This window comes from Pyrgilauda ruficollis, unplaced genomic scaffold (assembly GCF_017590135.1).
Source record: "Pyrgilauda ruficollis isolate IOZ18807 unplaced genomic scaffold, ASM1759013v1 scaffold135, whole genome shotgun sequence".
NCBI classification, from domain to species: domain Eukaryota; kingdom Metazoa; phylum Chordata; class Aves; order Passeriformes; family Passeridae; genus Pyrgilauda; species Pyrgilauda ruficollis.
Window position 1 is genome coordinate 108,232 of NW_024511988.1, and position 20,505 is coordinate 128,736.

The 20,505-nt window shown below is 45.9% G+C and overlaps 1 protein-coding gene across 1 annotated transcript in view; it reads right to left on the reverse strand.

Annotated features, from left to right (window-relative positions):
• The window catches only part of SYT16 (synaptotagmin 16), a 97,642-nt gene that overhangs the window by 76,051 nt on the left and 1,086 nt on the right, over window positions 1-20,505 (reverse strand). The window lies entirely within an intron of this gene.

Genomic DNA, 20,505 nt, shown 5'->3' on the forward strand with positions numbered 1-20,505 from the left:
CTCAGAGCTATCCAATTTGTTTAGTATCAAGTGCACATGCACTGAGTTTTAATGGTGGGGATTGTCATCCTGAATTGCAAGGGAACAAAAAGTGACCACCTATACTCGCTGTGCTCACAGCTGCCTCCCGTAATTGAATTTCCACAGTCTTGAAAATCACAGAAAGACTGCTAGGGAGGGAGATAACATTTTCCAGAAGTTCTCCAGACTTAAAAGCACTTTCTGTCTGCCCACCTTAAGACTCAAGTTTCCTAAGTGTCCATACTTCCCATGGATTTCTGCCTGCAGAAGGCTTTCTATGTTAGATAGCTGAGTCTAAAGAGCCTCAAATTAAGGTGCTGTAAAATAGGAGGGGGGATTACAATAAAACATTAATCAGGAAAAGAGAGAGAGTGACGAAAATAAAATAAATTAAAAAAAGAAAAAAAAAAAAAAACAAAAACAAACCACGCCAAAAGCTGTATAAGGAATGTGTTTCCAGAGTTCAAAGCAGAAATGTCATGGACAAAACCAAAAATATCAAATCTGAAAAAATCAGTGTGTTGTGACAAAATATAAACAATAAAAATTTAAAAAATAAAATAAAAAAAAATAAAAACCACATTCTGATCTCATATCTAATCTCCCTTGAAAATTTATTACGGAGCAAAAGTTCTTCCCAGCTGCCCCCTTAGCAGAAATGCTGTAGAAGAGAGACTGAAACCACAGACAAATCAGACACTGCAACAGCTTCAGTTGCTGAGGAAATGTCACCCACACACTCTATCTTTAAATATGTGGGCCTGTGTTCCCTCTCTCTCTTCAGATACCTTTTGCAGGCAGGTCGAGCCATCAGCTTCCATATGGTGCTTTACCTTCTACAAGACAGGTCCAGGGAAAGTCACATTCCTGCTCTTTAGCTGTGTGGCTGCACAGATTGGATGGAGATGGAGGAGTGCCCAGGCTAAAAAGTGGTTTCCAGCATCCTGGGCCAACTCGGTAGGCAAGCTGTAGAAACTTCTGCTTCTGCTAACCTAATTTCCTCCATCCAAGCCTTCCAGACAGGCTCAGTGGATGCTGAGTCCCTGCACAGGATCTCTGTGCCCTTCCAAAGCAGATGCCCTCCACCAGCAGCATCTGTGCTGCCTCTGCCCTTGGCAGGAGCTGGCAGGAAACCGGGACAGGCGTTGGCTCCGCTTTTCCCTCTGCTTCCCCCACAGGTCTGCAGGGACAGCCAGGAGCTGTGCCCACAGGGAATGCTGCCTGCCCCGGCTGCTGGGGCTGCTCTGCCTGGGGCAGTGACACCCCTGAGCCCTCACACAGCCACCATGGGACACCAAGATCCTCATCTGCCACCCCTATTCTCCTGAACCCTCGGCAGCTTTGCAAAAATTACTGTTTCTGCTTACTCTTTGCTTGAGCAGATGTCCCCAGTCAGGGCTGTGTGCTTGCACAGTGATTCTCCCTCTCTAGGGCTCGTACAAGGGCATGCAGGAGAGGGAGGAAAGAAAGCAATGTGGGGATTGTGGTCCCAGCCTGGCCACCCAAGGCTTGTGAAAGACACGTGGAGTGAGCAGCAGATGATGACAGACAGGCAAGAATAAAAACAGAGTATTGGATAAAGAAGAATTTTTTCTACTCTTTCCATTAAATCAAATACATATGAGCCAACCCATTGCACACCTGGCTTATTAAAATGGTCAAGACACCCACCAGGAATGGGCCTTGCAGCTCCCTTGACAGGGCAGAAAAGGAGGAACCAGAATGACCCCTCTCACTCCCCTGCAGAGAGCCAGAAGCACATTTCCCCAGTGGCACCCAGGAGCTGCTGCTGCAGTGACAGGCCAGATCACTGCTCAGACCAGGCAGGAGTTGCTCTGCTGGCCGGGGTGGCACAGCTTGGGGTGGTGGGGCTTGCCAAGGGCATCACTTGCATCTGCAGCAACCCCAATAACCCTGGCAGGCCCTGCACCTTCCCAGAGCAGCTGCAGAGCCCTCACCACTGCTGCTGAGCAGGGTCTGTGCCTGGACAGTGGGCAGAAGCTTTCTGTTCACCCCTCAGCAGCAGCACATGTCTACAACCCCCCTAGCAGCCAGCACGACCCTCCAGCTGCAAGCACTGCCTTCACCTTCCAGGCTGCCATGGCAGCACACTGAACATGGGCTTTGGCTGCCTCCAGCTGACACCTGCAGCCCACACTGCCATGTCCTGTAGGATCAGCCCTTGGCATGGGAATTGACCCGTGGGCTCAGCGACATTCCTGGTCTGGGCTGGTGTTTGGCAATCCCAGTGTAAAGCAAGCACTGGCTGCACAGAGGGGTGGGATGGGATGACACGTGGCATGCCGGATACTCTTCCAGCACAAGGTCACTGCTGCTCGATTTTTCTTCACCAGGACCACCTGAGCTGTGCTTTGAACTGTCATAAATTAAATCCTCCCAGTGATCCAGCATCATTCTTTACCAAACCAAAAGGTAGCAGTGGGAAAGGCACAGGAAGAGGCTACACATCAATGCTGGTGGCAGGGACGGAAACCAGGACCTAATTTACCACTCTGAAGGATTAATGAAGAGGTACCATTAACACCTTTCACTTTTTCCTTTAACTTTGTATAAAGACACAGACAAAGCAATGCCTACTTCTGTGATCAAAGCTGTGTTAATTATTTCAGTTCACAGCATGTTTCTACCCTCAGTTCAGCAACAGCCTTGACTTGTTCCTTAAAAACTTAACAATTCCTGGCCTCACCCTAGGGCAGCAATTTCCTGGCAGCGCTGGGCAGAGTGTACAGTCAGCACTACCCACAGCAGCCTGCCTGGCACAGGAGCAGAGCTGGGCTGGACCGGATTCAAAGGCAGTGCACGGCTGAGGAGATGGTGAGACAGAAATCATCAATTCTGCCAACAGCCAGGTGGAAAAACAGGAGTTCCCACAGAGATTTGGGGGTTAAAAGGTCAGAAGATCTCAGGTTATCACATCCCCTGTTGTCCTCATGTCACTTTGGGAATGCACACGCTTTTTAGATTTTCCTTACGCATTGCTGATTTATTGGCTGTTCCACAGGGTTTTACAGCTTTTTCATTAAACAGCAATTAGAGCAGGCAGCCAAAGTCAAGTCAGACCTGTGCACTGAAGAGGCAGAAAGTCCTGAGCAAACAGTTTTCCCTTCCTCATTTTAGGTTTGAGGAAGAAAGTGACACTGGATCTAGCTGATGCTTCACCTTGTGTCTGCAGGTAGCTGCATGCAATCTTAGTGAAAATTCTTGAAAATATCATTGTCAATTCCCTTCATGTGGCTTCCTGCCCTTGTTAGATACAGATATTTCAAGAACAGAGTAAAGATCCGTGCTGACTTTTGCTGATATTGATGCACAGGGCCAGCAGAGCACCCCAGGGACACCTTCTTTGTATCCCTCACATAAATGCAAGCATCTGAATTTCAGCTAAGCACACCAGCAATCCATTTGCACACTTCATCACATGGCCTCCTGCACCAGGCAGATCTGGAATCTTTCAGCCATAATTTGCCTTTTTTTTTCCTTCTACTTTGAAGCCCAAACTCAAGTTGAGATTCCCAGACAAGAGGTTGCAAGTCCTTAGGAAGCTCGGAGCATTTATCCTCTCCAGGGAACAGCTCATCACACGAGTTGCTGCCAGCACTGAAAGATAGTTAGGATCCTCCTGACTAATACAAAAGTACCAAAGTAGCATATAAATACTTCCATCAAAAATCACTGTGTCTTATTTTCTAGACTGGGAGGAATCAAAGTACTCTGACTGCATCTCATAAAAAAAAAAAAAACACCAAAAAACTCCAAAACGCAAACAGAAAAGCAAAAAGCCTGCACAAAGCATGTGACACAAGGAGATACAAATAAAGGGGAAATAAAAAAAAAAATCACTATTAATAGAATGGAGATTATCTGTCTCTGTGCTTAAATTGCAGCAAGAAAATCTGTCAGCAGTGAGTTAGATACAGTTCATCTGGATGTGGGGCAAAGGGATGGATCTGTTGTCCTTCCAGCTTTATTTTCTGTGACTATCTGTGCTCCTCAGCACTCATAATTCAGGACACACTCCCGGTGTTTAGTGTACAAAGCCAGCAGAACAGGATTTGTTTCCCACTTTGTTCGAGCTATAGAGCTTCCTCATGAAAATAATAATGTCTCCATTTAGCCTGGGGTCCTAAACATCCAAAAAAATAAGAGTGAAAAATAACCACAACTAAACAACAAAAAAGAGAGCAATTCTACAAAAAGAAAGTCAGTATTAAAACCCATTAGGCAGAGAAACACAGCATCTATCAAATTTATTGCTTGGTTTCAGTACTTGGGAAGATTCTCTTCATTTCCTGTACCTCTGGAGTATTTACTATGTCCCCTATGAGCTAAGTCTCTCAGAGTCATTTTAATGTCATGTTCTAAGCACTTCAGTGTTGTAAATCATTGATTTTTACCTTCTTCTCCCAATCAATGCAAAGATATTTATGCTGAACACATAAAAGCACTTGACACTATAGAGAAACCAATTACACCCTGCGAGACGTTTGCTTCTGGTCGTTGACATCATGGAATTATCCATTACACTTTGCACACGCCTGCCATTTACAGGAAAGCAGTGTGACCTTGCCTGCCTGCAGTTTGCATCCCTGCATCCTGGTGGAGCAGCCTGGCAGGAGCTGGAAGCAGAGTGCTCATCCCTCTGTGAAAGGCTGTGAAAGTTGGGTGAAATCACGAAAGGAGAGGCAGCTCTCATGCCAGCCCTGCTCCTGTGCTCCTACCAGGCACTACCTGCTGTCAGAGATGAGGTGCTGACCAGAGAGACTTACTGCTGGCTGCAGTCACCCTTCTCTCCACAGCCCCAGGGACAGGCTGGAAAACTTCATTATCTCTCTGAGTTTGCCAGTGCTTCAAGGATGGCTCCCACATCCACCTTCTGCCGAGTGCCAGGCAGGTCCTTCTGTCTCTTCCCACTCCCACACACCCGGCTAGCAGTGACTGCATCAAACTGCAGGGCAGGCACGCCCTAAAGCACCTGCAAGATGTCTAGAGCACCCCAGGAGCCCTTGTGGCTCCCATCCTCCATGGCACTGGCAGACAGGTTCAGGGATGAGCCAGGAGCCAGCTCTTCCATCTTGGCAAAACTGCGACAGACTTGTCAGGTCTCAGGGAGATTTGCATTCCTGACGCCCACCAGTGCCTGTCTTGCACTTTCTCAGGTAGCAGCAGCAATTCACAGCATCCCAGCAGAGCTCAGACGGGTCTGTGCTCTCTGGAAAAGGACCCAGCACCAAGGGGTCTCCCAGCTGATCCATCCTCAGCATCAGCTTCTCTCCCTGTCTCCCCCATGTCCTCTGCTCAGCAATGGAAAGGAGCTTTCCTGCCAGGCTGTGCCTGACAGTGGATGTGCCCTGCTACCACACAGCTCAGGGCTGGCTTTCTCACAGGTTAGACAAAAAAGTGTTTCTCTCAGCCCTGGAACAGCCAGCATTGTCTGAGGAATAAGCGTGCTGAACAAGACCTTGCTGTGCTTTCCCCAGCACTGCTGCCAACTTTGCCTTTCCCCCTCCGGTGCTTGCTCAGATTTTCTCTGAAGTTGGCACATGCCTGCAGCTCCAGCAGGTGAGGAGCAGCCCTCACAACTTGCTCAAGTGAACTGAAATTGGTTTTAAAACCTTGGTAAGATCTTCCTGTGTAGAAAGTGATGCCAGTGAAGTCGGGGAGCTGCGATGGTTCCATCAGATCCAGCCTGCAAGCCATGAGCACAGATTTAATGAGAGCACATAAAGAGAGGGAATATTAAACTCCAGACCGTTCTCTCTCCTTGCAAGGGCAAGAATTACAAAATAAGTGACACCAGCAGAAGCTTTAGGGCCCAGAGTCATCATGTTTGCTTTTCTACATTCCCAACTGATCCAGCTGAGGGAGGCAGAATTCTCTCTCATTAGCAGAACAATTAACTTTCTGTGTGCCCTGGCACTACTTATACTGAATCTATTTTGACTTTCTGAACTTTTCCTTAGAGAGTGTTGAGGGCTTTACCTCTTGTTGCTAAAACAGGCAGAATTCAGCCAAGTTCACTGCGGATCACCCCCATTAACAGGAGGCCAAACCACTCAGGGGGAAAAGGGCAATAAAAAGAGCTACTGTATTTAAAAACCAACAACCATATTCTGACTCTCAAATTTTAGGAAAAATAAAATCCCTCCTCCCTATTATTTATCCACTTCTGAACACCTGGAGCATCAGGCAGGCAAAGGAATGGTGTGAGAACAGCGAGCAGAAAAGATGTCCCTTATCTTAAAGGAGCTGCACACAAAAGAAATGCTAATGACAAGGACTTGCAGCGCATCAATTGAATGGCATTAAGCCCTTTGGCTATCTCCCTTCTCCGAAAAATCAGAGCAGTGTTGAATAATAACAGTATGAAATTAAGCTGATTTCTTGCTCCTTAATCTAAATGAAGACAGCACACATGGCTCAGTTTTAAACCATAGAGGAAATAACAAGCTTCATTCAGAAGGAGACTGTAGACAGGAATTTGGCATCATTCTGTTAATCTGCTTTACAGTCATACCTTATTTAATTAGGAAACACATAGGGAAATTAATTGGTACAAACATAAATTAGCAGTAATCTCTACTACAGTAATAGCTATGCAGCATTCATCAGGCAGCAGACAGTCTGATTCACAAAGTGTTACCAACAGGTCTCCTACTTGAAAATTCTATATTTTGGTGTCTGAAAACCAGGGTGGTCTGACAGGCAGCTTGTTCAATTCACCTGGACAAAAACCATGAGCAGCAGCTCTTCCAAAAACCATAGAGAAGGTGGACAGGTACTGCTGAAAAAGAGAATTAAGTCACAGTAGAACTGTGGCATTTGTAGGTCTCATGTACCTTCTCTTTAAAAGCAGAACTGAAGAAAATAAAGAAAGCAGATAGAAGGGAGAGAGGAAACACTGTGGATTTTTTTTTAAAAAGAGATTCTTCTGGAAGTGTATATAAGCAATTTTCCTTCCCTCTGGTTCAAATGAGAGCATCTTATTTTTCACCTCAATTATGTAAAGTCCTCTCAGTTATCCACAGCCCCTCCTTTCCTCTCATCATCTCTGATTTGCAGAGATGAACAAGATGTACTCTCCTTAGAAAACAAACAAACACGTATTTCAGAAGTATCAGTGACCTAATGCTGAGCCCACATGCAGCTCCTTTGCATTCACCCACAGGAACTGCTGGGGATAATCTCCTCCCTCCTGCTGTGAAAGGCAGTCGAGCTGAATTTGGAAGGACTGCTACCTTGGAAGTTGATAGAAATCCCTCATGCTCTGCCTTGCAGAGGGGAGCTGGGGGCACAGTCCTGCCTCAAACTCCTCTCTGCAGGATTTTTGCCCCGATTCCTCCATTCCCAGCCCTAAAAGACCCCATCCACGTGAGCAGAACAATCCACACAGTCTGGAGACATGAACTCTCTCACAGAGCGAAAATCCATGCCAAAAGCTCATGAAATAATCAGCCAGCCATACACGAGCTGTTTATGGGGTAGCAAGGAGCTCCTGACCCCTTCTGACAGCAGGAGCAGGCTCCAGGCTGTGGCTGCACATCCTGGGGAGCAGGCTGACACCCTCAATCACCACCCTGCCATTCTGCACGCTGCCCTGGAATGTGATCAGCAGGCAGGTGTGTGTGGCACATCTGAGCTCCCACCTGAAGTGAATTCAAAACATTCCAGCACAAGGAAATGTTGCTTCAAGCTGTGCTCTGCTGACACAATGATTTATTGATTTATCTCCCCACAAGGGAAACAGGAGCACATCCAGTCAAAGGATGTGTTGCATTATAAGGCTGTGCTGGAGAAGGGGAAAGACAACGTGAAAACAAATTGTTCTCATGTGGGCTCTGCTAGGTGCACAGGAGGGATGGGCTTTGGTTTGTTTGTTTCCTTAAATTCTACACAAATATCATACTTTTTTTTTTTTTTTTTAAGAGATTAAAACCTTTTCAAAATTAGTACAGCCTGTCCAATGTTCAAAGCTCCTCTAAAAAGAGGGCTAAGTCTTCTCGGTGCAAAAAAATTTCATCAATCAAATCTCTCTGTGAAATAACAAAAACTACTGCTTAATTCTATCTTCTTTTTATCTATTTTAAGCAATCATCCTGCCGAGTGAGATTCCTATGAACGAATCCGGAGGCACTCCCGTCACAGGGATGCTGCACTGCCCTCTAGAGCCTCTCTCATTCCAGCATCGAGGCAAAAATTCTTACAAAATCGGCTCTGAAGACACCACAGAGGGGAGTGCTGTCTACCAGATATGAGGCACGGCCAATAATTAAGACAAGAATTCAGATTCAAGCTCTTCAGGTGGTTGTCAGTGTATTTTGGATAATATTTCACCTGCCCCTGCCTCTGCTTAGGAAGGCACATCTATGAAATAAGGTATGGCTTTTAGGAAGGACTTCCAATATCAAATAAAAAATTGATAATAAAATGAAAAATAATAAAAATATAAATAACACAGGAAAAATAAATACAGTAATTTTAAATACTTGCTCCGTTCCCCAAAGCCACAACTATTCCTGTAACTCAGATCACAGGATGAGGAATCCACCTGGTCCTTTCAGGATGGAAAATTGCTGTACTCAGACCTACTGCATCCAAATCCTGTGCAGTGCTAGAGAATGATGGCTATTGCTCCTGGGAGTGCTTTGCTTTGATTTAAAATTAGTTTTAGTTCCTTTCTCTCAGATTCATGATGAAAGATCCTCCAACACAGCTCACTACCATGCCTACATACCTTCAAGCTGTTGAATGTAATAATTTTTTCCGTTCATAACCCAGCAAGGAGAGGATAAAACACTCCTTAACCCTGACATATCAAACTACATCAAATGTGTCTGTCAATATCACATCCTAACAGCCACATGGACACATTTGCATCACTCTTGCAACAGGAGGTGAGCTGGCACATCTCATCCTTCTCCTCTGGCGTTGGCAGAGCATCTTGTACACATCATTCCAGACCTCCTGCTCCACACCCACATGCTGTCCCCACAGGTGATGTCTGCCTTGATGTCCTGAAAGACACAATTTTGCCCACAAAAAGGGATTGGTTTCTCTGGGTCTGGATTGAAGGCACTCCAGACCGTAGTCCATGTTCAGACTCAGTGTTTATTATTTCTTATCAGTGAAACAGTCTCACAACCACGAGTTCTGCAGCTTTTCATTAGCAAGGCACAAAACAGCTAACTGTCTCTTGTTCAAGGTCTTTTAAGACTAAATATCCAATTAAGAAAGGACACCTAGATTATTTTCCCTTTTAACCCAATTCTGGGTCTGGGTTGAAGGCACTCCAGACCATAGTCCATGTTCAGACTCAGGTGTTTATTATTTCTTATCAGTGAAACAGTCTCACAACCACGAGTTCTGCAGCTTTTCATTAGCAAGGCACAAAACAGCTAACTGTCTCTTGTTCAAGGTCTTTTAAGACTAAATATCCAATTAAGAAAGGACACCTAGATTATTTTCCCTTTTAACCCAATAACTGATCCCTTGAAGCCTGCAATGCGGACTTTTTTGCCCAATTACAAAACATCACCCAAACCCATGAAGAAGAAAGAAGAAGGTAAAGAAGAACAACCAGCCTCCACCCTAAAGCCTCCATCTTGCTCCATATTTATTTCTATATTCTAAAACCCCAAACTCTAAGTTTTCCACCCTGTGATATTACACACTTCTAACCAACTACACACCCGTAATCCCAGTGCTATCAATCATTTTTGGAAGCCTGTTCCATGACCTCAGGTCAAATGCAGTGTTCTCTTGTGGGTCTGTGCCTTTAGGCACAGAAAGTCTAAAATTCTCAGCATCCAGGAGTCCAAAAAAGGGGGTGAGATAAGGGCAGGACCTGTTTGGTTTGGTTTGTCACTGCCCACATCAAACTGCACAAATGCTGTGGGAGATGATTCATTTCATGAACGTAGCAGGACATGTCTGAAGGGACACAGACACACAAAATACCCTTCAAAGGGCACAGAGACGTGGCTGAGCCACCCTCCTGCTGCCCACTGGCAGCTGCCTGCTGACCTTGGCAGCCTCACAGCAGCAACACTGGGATCAGGTCTGGAGAAAGAGATCTCTGCTTCGTGAGCCACACAGGGTAAAGGGAGCAGGAATAAGGAGCACTGGGAAAAAGCAAAAAAGATAAAAGAATGGCTGCCCAGCTGCCAAAAGTCATGCTGGGAATTGCAAAACCAGGACTGCTGGGACACTAATAAAACAAAAAAAACACACCATTACACCTCTCAAAGAGGTTTGAGTTTATATTCAGACTTACACAGCCAGAGGAAAGGAAGAGTCTCTCAAAGATGGTTCTGGACACCACCCAGAGCAAGAGCTGGATTACAGTGGGAACGTCAAGGACTGCATTTTATGCAAGCCATTTCTAGTCACAGAGGAAAGGAGCACAGGACATATCTCTTGAGAGACATGCCAGCGTCTGGAAGAGGACTGATGTCTCAGAGAGGCATCACAATCCCTTAGTCTCCAGCAAACATCATAAAATAGTCAAGAAGTCAGAGATTTTGGGTTATTCTCTGAAGTTTACCTGTTTTGCTGAGCTCCACATCATCTCTGCTGTACCCTGTCCCACCAAGCTTGAGCTTGCACGGAAATTACAGCGCATTAAACTCACTCCATGGCCTAACTAAAGCACCTTGAGTGTCACTGAGCCTGCTCAGGAGATCCTCTTCATCCTTTTCTATTAAAGGCAGGAAAGATCACCTGTCTGCTAAAACACACGCTCTCCTGGATGTCACAAACACAGCTCTGAAGTCTTTAACTCATCAAGGCTCAGTGTAAGCAAATCCCTGCTCCCTCTCATGACACAGGGACTTCCCAAAGGCAAACTTACTCTGCAGCTTACTCTCTCTGCCCCTCTCCTCAGACTGGCCCCCAGGACCACCCTTAGCTGTCTCTCAGTTTGGGTCTGAGCTTCAGAGGCCTCTCAGGTGGAAACTGGAAGGAGTTTGCTCTTGGCAAAGACCAAGGAACAAGATGTGAATGGACAAATGTGTCCTCATGTTTTAAATGCTTTCCAGCCCTCCTGGAAGTGTTACATCCCTTTGGCTTATCCATCTTCGCCTGCGTTCCCTTCCCTGCTGCTCTGTCCTCAGACATGTGCTGCAGTCTCTATCCAAGACAAAGTTGGAAAGCTTTTGAGTTGGCCAAATGTACATCACACTGAGTCACACTCAATTAACCTAATCAAGCATTTCTCTAATCAAAACATACGTTTCTGGGCTGGCAGTTTCTGACTCAACCACAATTCATTCAATCTTAAGGAAAAATCATTAGAAAAACCATCTGTTCTCTTTAAATAGAGGAGCTATTTTTGCGTTCATAATGAGCCCAAGTAATTATAAAACAAGTGGAGTGGGTTTCAAAAAGAAAAATAAAAAGAGAGGGTATGACAGCCGCTACCTTGTGATTATCATGGTACTGACACATTTCCAGCCATGTGAAGTTCAGGCCTTACAGTCCTCACCTTATTATGCAACCTGTGACCCATTGTCACCCCATTAGCACAGTAAATGCTGCAGGGAGGCACTGGGGGCAGAGTGCACAAGAGTGAGATTTGGTGAATGAATATTTACATACTAGAACTGAACAGCAGCAGAATCCCAAAGTTAAAGTTCTCAGAAAAGGGTTGGTTCTCAAAGGAAATCAGTGACAAGGTCCCACGCAACTGCTATTTTTATGTGCCAAATTCAAGACTTCATTCCTCAAAATCATCAGTCAGTTGACACCTAATCCTAGGGGATCTGACATTTTTTGCATTAAAATTCCCTGGGCACCCACCTGCTCACAGAAACCATGACAGCATGAACCAAAACAGCAAAACTCTTTCGTACCTAATCCTCCCCATAACCCATAGCACAGAAGCTTCTGCCTACATTTCCTGCTGAGATCATCCATTACTGAAGAGATGAAGCACCATGTGAGATCATGTGGGCAGCACTTTTCCTTTCCAGCATGGCTGCAAGGTGGGCCAGCCCTGAGGGGAAGTCCTGGCTTTGCCCAGGAGGACCTGAACCCCACCACCCTCATTGCCCTGGCCTGTGGGACCCTCCTGAAGAATTCTCTCTCAGTACACCCTGCTGGAGCTGCTCCTTTTAAATGTTCAGTGGGCCAAAGAGAAAGGCCAGAGGAGCACAAGCCCCTTGTGAACTCCATTGCGAGGAAGTCTCCTGACCCAAGGCAATCTTGGCTTTTTGCTCATGCTCCAGTGGTTGCTGCTGCCAAGCGCAGAGAAGGTGGGCAGCAGCTCAAGAGTCTGAAGGCTCCTCTTTCCAGCCCCAGAAAGGGGCACATTCTCCCTCTGTGCTGCTCTGCCACTCACACTGATTGACTTAGAGCAATCCACACAGGCTGCAGGGCTTCCCGTGGAGACACCTGGCAGGTTACTGGATCTGTGGGACTGTTTCAGCTCGGACAAAAGCTCCTCCTGGACCTCTCTGCAGTGTCTGGGAAGGAAACCTTCCCTCAGGGTCTCCAGCTCCTGAGTGAGTAAGCCAAGCACAGCTCCCAGCTTTCCATTGCCCTGGAGCGGGAGAGGAGAAGTGAAGAGGGTAAAGAACTGAACCAAAAAAGCAAGGAAGCAATGGGAAGGCAAATGGGGAGAAGAGCAGCTCTGGGGATCTGTCCTTGTGCCTCCAGCAGGCAAATAAATGACTGCATAGTCATTGCTGTGGAAGCACTGAAAACAAATATTCCCACTAGAATCACTCCTTCCCCTCTTGAGATTGCCTGTTGGGAATGCTTAAATCCATTCCTTTTCCTCTAAAAGGGGGACTCGGTTCCCAGAGTTGCTAGCACATTTAAGTTATTTGGTGTTTTTCTTGATTCTGTAACACTTGGACCCAAGTCAGCACAAAAGAGAAGGTCAGCTTTGTTTTACACTTCTGTTTCTAGCTCATGCTTTTGCAGGAGAAATATTTGGAAACCAGAGGTGAGCAGAGTAAAGGTCAGTCATGGTATGTATGTTTTTTGAGACTTACAGCTAGTGATTTTTCAGCATTAGCTTACAGGGTTGGGAGCAAGTGGCAACATTGTCACCTTGACATCTTCACAGAGCCTGAAGGATGTAATTCTTGATAGGACAAGGAGTAATGGCTCCAGACTGAAAGAGAGTAGGTTTAGAGTAGATATTAAGAAGAAACTCTTGGCTCTGAGGGTGCTGAGGCCCTGGTCCAGGTTGTTCAGAGAAGTTGTGGCTGCCCCACGCATGGAAATGTCCCAGGCCAGATTGGATGGGGCTTGGAACAGCCTGGTCTAGTGGAAAGGGATGGCAGGGCAGTTGGAACAAGATGATCTGCAAGGTCCCTTCCAACACAAACCATTCTGTGACTCAGACATACCTGAACCAATTTCCAGAGTGGCAAGGAACAGCACATCCCCTGCCTCTCTGCCCCCCTCGACCTTCAATGCTCCAGTGATAAATCATGAGCAGCTCCAGAGCAGGACACACTGGGTTGTACCAGCATGGACAGCACAGTTTGAGGGCTCCTCCTGCAGGTGCAACTTTCCATTTGTCTTTACTAAATCAAAGCTCTCTGGTTGTTTTGTCATTTTGGACAGATCAGGTCATTGGCCTGGGTTGCTGGGTAATGAGAAAGGTGAGGTTGCCAGTATTTGGGCTAAATTGAGAATATCACACAGTCAAGACTCTGTAACTGGGTGATGGGTTCACTATTTTCCACCTGTGAAGTGTCCCTGACATATGCATAAATATGTAATTAATGCACAGTTAGGTGCACATCCCGTGGTTCAGTCCATGACAACATTGGCATGTGGCTCCTGGAGCCAGGCAGGACAACCACTGGCACACAGCAGGAGCAGCACAGACAGAAACACCTGCAGATTGTCAGATCCCTCCCTGTGAACTGCCCCAAAGAACACAGCAGAACTTCCCAATGCAAATCATGGCAACAGAAACACACCCTCATTTGTTTGCAGGCTGTCATCCAACTTCAGCATGGAATGCATTCTGCTTCCAACTAAAAATTCTATGGTACAACAATCATACAAAATCCAAGTTAAGCTGGGGAAACAACTATTAATGTTACACTGAAATGCAGGGAGAAAACCAATCAAACTGCAGAACAGAACCCAAAGCACTGCTGCAAAACGCTCTGAGCATTTGTACAGCTCATCTTTTACAGCTTCAGTAAAATCTCAACAAGCATTTACTCTGAAGTACAGCCACAGAACGTCCTGCATTAATTTTTCAGCAGGGCTCCCAGCACAGTTGTGTCCCCCACATGATGACCAATAAATATAATTGCAGTGTTGATGCTACAGAAATTCTTAAGTCATTTTCTTAAGTCAGAAAATTAAATAATTTGTAACTCTATGCATGTTTCATGGAGCATGCACATCTTTTTAAGACTTTAAAGGCGAGTATCACAACTGCACCAACTAAAATCTACACCTCCATCAAACAATAATAGATATTTTACCTAAATGTGTAGATCTGAAGTAAATCATGAGACAAAAGTATCATCTGCTATAGCCTTCTAGTCCTTGTGGCAATGAAAAAAAAAAAACCTCCTTTTTTCCTTCTATCTGCTCCTCTGGAGAGAAACTCTGAAGATTTCAAGTGCTGCAAAACAAGAAAGAGGACAAAACCCACGCACACATGAAACATTTTCTGTGATTTCTATGGTGATTGTGTTGTTCTTCAGGGTTGACTCAAAGATTTTAAGCACAAAGCATAACCAAGGCATGTTATGCAAAATGGGTTTCAGACAACAAACCTTCTTAAGTATTTTCAACAAAAGTTATTGATAGAAAATGTTGGTTCCAAAGAGCCACTAGGAAACAAGAGAGAAGAAATACCCACTCTGGAACAGTCCTTCATGCCCCCCTGCCATTGTCTGATAAATACATAACAAATCCTTTTCTGCAGACAACATCCTCAAGATCCCAATAACTGCCTTTAAACAGTGGCCCAAATGTTTATCTTGAGATCAAATTCACATTACCAGCAGGAAACAGCATTGTGTAGATGCCTTCTCTTTGCAGAATCCCTCTCCCCACACTGGCAGAAATAATGCTTAGGAAAGGAGAAAGTACCAAAGAGCAATAAATTCTTTTAGAGAGCTCTCTTCTTTCAATTGCAATGAGACACCAAAAGGACCTGAGTAGACCTTTGTTAAAATTACTGGGCTTTTGTTCAGCTACCAAACATTTTTGTTCCAACTCTGCAAGCCCTTGGCTGCCAGGATAATGTGATGGGAAACGTTTGGGGGATTTTTTTTCAAATTTATGTACATTGTCTGAATATGCTCCCTAAACACCTCTGAGATGTAAACCACATTTTGATTTTCCGCATTTTTATAAGAAGTGCTTAAGTGTTTGAAAACTCTGGTTTTGACCCAAAATAAGTAGTTCTGGCACCTGAAAACCTGTATTTTTTAATAAAATAATAACAATCTTAAAAACATACCTGCCAGCTGTAGGAGCAAGAGCAGGTGTTTTCAAACAACTATCAAAGCCAATCAAAGCCAATGAAGGCTAATTAGGGCTGACTCCCTGCTCCTTGAAGGCACCCAGTGTCTTGTGCATTTGAGTAAATAAATAAAAAAAATAAATAAATAAATAGTATTTTAAGCAATAATAATAATAATTAATTACAGAGCACTATAGAAACAGCACAGGCAAACAGGGACCAGAAGCAAAACCCCCACAGTCTCAAAGTCAGCATCAGAGCAAGGTTTGGTCCACTGAAGTTGTCCCTGCCCATGGCAGAGGAGCTGCAATTAAATGATTTTAAGGCCCCTTCCAACCCAAACCACTCCAGGACTCTGTGGCAGAATCCCATCAAGTCCCAGCTGTGCCTCCTGCAAGGGACAGAGAGAGACACGAGAGGCACTTGTGGAACAGGGGGGTCAGAATGGTATGAGGTGCCCTAAGAAAGAAAATAAACCAGCAAAACTATCAGCTTTATAATAAATAAAAACACCCATCCCACCCCTGCCCAGTGCCACTCAGGGGCCCTGCACTGCCCGTTTCAGCAGGGAGCACCACACAGGTGACTCCAAGCCAGAAATGGGGACAGGGTTAATGGAGAGATGTCACCAGCAGCTCCCCACGGGCACACAGTGCAGCTGTGATCCCAGCCCGTCAGCTGGTGCAGTCACAGACTTTGTTTGTCATGTCTCCTCTTGTCTCTGCTCTTCTCAGGACTTCACAAATGGCATCTTGTCCCCAACACACCCACTGAGAAGGCTGCCACAAGGTCAATTTTCATTGTTTTAACCAAGTCCTGCAGCTGCTGATGGATAATTTTGTCAATTTTAAGTGACTGTTTACCCCCCTGTTTAACTCTCCAACACAAAGCCAATCTATCTGAAACATAAGAAGGAAGGTATCCAAGAAATTCATTCCAGGCAGCACAGATAACTTAGCACCCCTGAGTGATTAAAGCATGCCTAATTGGATTTGATTACAGCCACTGTCACAGGCTGGGTGTATATGTATCTGGTTGATAACCATATTCTCCTCTGATTGGGAATTCATCTCCCAAAACTACACAAAGAACAGTCTGTGCAAAGTCAGAGTGCCTAGATAACAACCAGCCACACCAGTCTGTAGAGGCAGTGGCTTGCCAGCTCTGAGACAGCTCAGACTCAAGCCCTTGCTGAATAATTGATCAAACTTTCTGTGTGCAGAACCAGAGCCATCAACAGCAGATCACACAAAGGGGACACGAGCACAAAGGCTCCTCAGTGACTACTCAGCCCCATCAGCCATGACATCAACCTACCTGAGGCACACCTGAGGCTGCTTTTCTAAACAAAGCTGCCTGATGTTTTTAGAAATGTCCCCTGGTAATTATGACTGCTCCTCTTTACTTAAGAGGTGTCTCTACAGCTGAAGCATGGGCATGGAAGGATGTACCCAGATGGGACTCACGTGTTCCCCACGTGCACAGAAAGAAAAAGAACACTCCAGGAAGGCAAATAAACATCCCAGGCTCCTGCAGATGGCTCCCTGAGGAGGAGCTGGCATCATTACTTGGAGCAAAGGCAAGGCACAGTGCTGCACTTCCCAAAACCTGGCACAGCTGGAAGTGCTCTGGCTGCCACAGTGCTTCCAGCACATCCTCAGCCACACCACAGCCACAACACTTCCTCCATAATCACCCCTCTGCACTGAGCAGGACCCATTTCATGGTGACCTAAGCATATTAAACCAGTGCTGCAGCCCTCAGTAACAAGGCTACAGGGATGCATTCAGCTTAAGGTGCCCTGCAACCTCAAAAATATATGTTTTGGTAACTCACTTTTGTCTTCAAACCTCTAAAAATGTTGTTATAAGCCTGGCTGTAGGATCCACAAGCCCAGCAGCCCTTTGGCTTTTGAATGCTCTCTGCACCTTTGTAACAGCAGCCCAGTTCTTCAGTGAAGCCCTCCCCATCCTCTCCTCCAAGACATGTAAAGGTGCCTATCTTTGTGAAAAACAAACTCTCCTCAGAGGCAGCATCCCTGGAGAATATCCCTCCCATCCCTTGAATCAAAACAGGCAGGAAACAGATTTTAAATATTCTCCAATTTACTTTGAAGTCACAGGGACAGGTGGATATGGACAAATGCAGGCTCTTTGTGGAAGTACCTGTGTTGCACATGTTTAGAAAGGAACACACAAGTGAAATCAGTATTTTCCACAAAGCAGACATTTCTTAAGATTTGCTTTCAGCACAGCCAGATGTGATGCAGATCTATTATTAGCAAGAATTTAGGCAATGTTACATCAAAATGAAGCAAGAATTAAAACCAAAACCAAGATGCAGTGACATGAACTTTGAAATGGAAGTCAATATACTTCCAGTATTTAAAACCATCAAATAATGAAATCATTTAGGCTGGAAAAGACCTCTAAGATCACCAAGCCCAACCAGCACTGCCAAGCCCACCATTAAACCATGTCCCCAAGTGCCACATCTACACTTCCTTTAAATCCCCCCAGGAATGGTAACTCCACCACTGCCCTGGGCAGCCTGTTCTGATGCTTGACAACCTTTTCCAATTTTTTTCCCCTAATATCCAATCTAAACCTCTTCTAGCACAGCTTGAGGCCATTTCTTCTTGTCCTATTGCTTGTTCCTCCCAGAGCCTGCCCCCCCCCCCGGCTCCACCCTCCTGTCAGGGAGTTGTAGAGAGTCGGAAGATCTCCCCTGAGCCTCCTCTTCTCCAGGCTGGCCCCCCCAGTTCTCTCAGCTGCTCCTCATCAGATTTGTTCTCCAGACCCTTTCCCAGCTCCGTTCCCTTCTCTGCACATGCTCCAACCCCTCAATGTCTTTCTTGACATGAGAGGCCCAAAACTGAGCTCAGGATTCGAGGTGCAGCCTCACCAGTGAGAGTACAGAGGGACAATCCCTGCTGTGGTCTGGCTGGCCACGCTGTTCCTGGCACAGCCCAGGGTGCCATTGGCCTTCCTGTCCCCCTGGGCACACCTGGCTCTGCTCACTGCTGCCAACACCCCCAGGTCCCTTTTCTTCCTGCCCCCCTGGGCACACCTGGCTCTGCTCACTGCTGCCAACACCCCCAGGTCCTTTTTCTCCAGGCAGCTTTCCAGCCACTCTGCCCCCAGCGTGTGGTGGCACATGGGTTCTTGTGATCCAGGTGTAGGACCTGGCACTTCACCTTGTGGTCTCACAAAATTGGGCTTGGTCCATCCATCCAGCCTTCTGCATCCCTCTGCAAAGCCTTCCTTCCCTCCAGCAGATCAGCACTCCCACCCAGCCTGATGCTGTCACCAACACACTCAATCCCTTCATCCGGATCATCAATAAACAGCACTGGCTCTCCCACCTTTAATTAAAACCATTAGAAACGTTGTCAAATGATCCACAGTTCTGTTTGGCACTGACCTGAACTGCGTCCAAGCCAAACTCATTTCCAATTGAGCTGAAGCCATAGTTACTGGAAACCAAACTTCCCTCCATTCCGATCCTTGAGCCAGCGGGAACAATGAATTATTCAGCAATTAAACCAGAGCAGACAGCTGTAAAATGGATCTCTAATCACCTCAAGTCATCACTGCCACCTCTTCTGGCAGCCCAGAACCACAGAGGAAGAGAAACTTTCTGGCTCTTTCTGCCTTTTTCAGAGGACCAACTCTGACACAAGGACAGAAGTGGACACTACCTGAGCTCTCAGGATGCCCTTGCTCTCCTTCCAAACCTCCCCAGAAAAGACAATCCCTGGTCCTGCTGATGGTGCCACTGCTCCATCCAAGTACAGGAAAAGCTGGCATCTGCTGAGGCTGGATATTGAAAACAATCCAGATTTTCCCACTTCAATAAAAAACATAGTATATATCTGAGTGGAATTTAATACAAGTACACCAAGTCCAAGGAATGTCAATTTATTCATTTTAACTTCAGGCTTCACTCCAGTCTTTTTCATTTCAGGTTATTATTTCTCAATCAAAACATTTAGCAATTTTCAAACAGATGAGGAGTCAACTGTCAGATGTGGATCCCTGCTGTAAAATCTAACTCATGGAAGGAGAGATTCCGCAAGGTAAAAGTGTACTAATACTACTCTAAACAAACCAGGTTAGTTCCTAATTCTGCTAAGGCCATGCTGAAGCACCACATGACTCCATCTCCATGTTGTGGAAAATCCACAACTCCACCCACCAGCCTGGGCCTTGCCTGAGATGACCCTTCCTTAGGGACACAGCCTTGAAAGAAAATGAGGAACAGCAAACACAAAGGAACATCACCAAATGGCAAAAGGGGGAGAGAAATTAGCCTCCTGATTAAGTTCAATTATTTAAATTAAAAGCTCAAGCCTAGGATTTTTTTCCTGAGAGCTTATACACTGCTGTATGTCATCCTGGCATCTCTTAAAGGCTCATGTGATTATTTTCCCCAAAGCTAGCAAAAGATGTACCAAAATCAACCCAGCAATCCTCAGGAAACATTGAAGTTGTCATTTTTTTAGTAAATCATGAGGAGACTGCCAGGACTGTGTCTAACAGCAGCAGTTCAGGTTCAGCAACTCACCAGTGCTGTGATCTGAAATATTGAGGGAAATACCTGGCAGCAGCACCACTGTCACGACCATGAGCTGAGCCAGGGTGGGTCAACAACACCATTAATCAAAACAACACCCTCATCACTCAAAAACCCTCCCTCAAATCATTTCTATTATGCTGTGGTAAGAAAACCCAACAACTCCCAGGCTCCCAGACACAGACAAGTCCCCCATGATTACAAGAACACCTGTTCTTCGTCAATATCTCAAAAGCCAGCTTTCCTATTCCTTTATTCTCCCTAAAATTCGTGTCTGTGCACAGGAACATTTCGGTGGGAAACACACGGGCAGCACAGCCCAGCTCCCCGTGAGACCCGCGGACAGCAGCCGAGGGGCCCCGCCCGCAGCCGGCCCGGGCAGGGGGACAGCGACCCCCGAGCCTCCTTCTGCCACCCCGCCGGGCCCCAGGGGCAGGGCCACT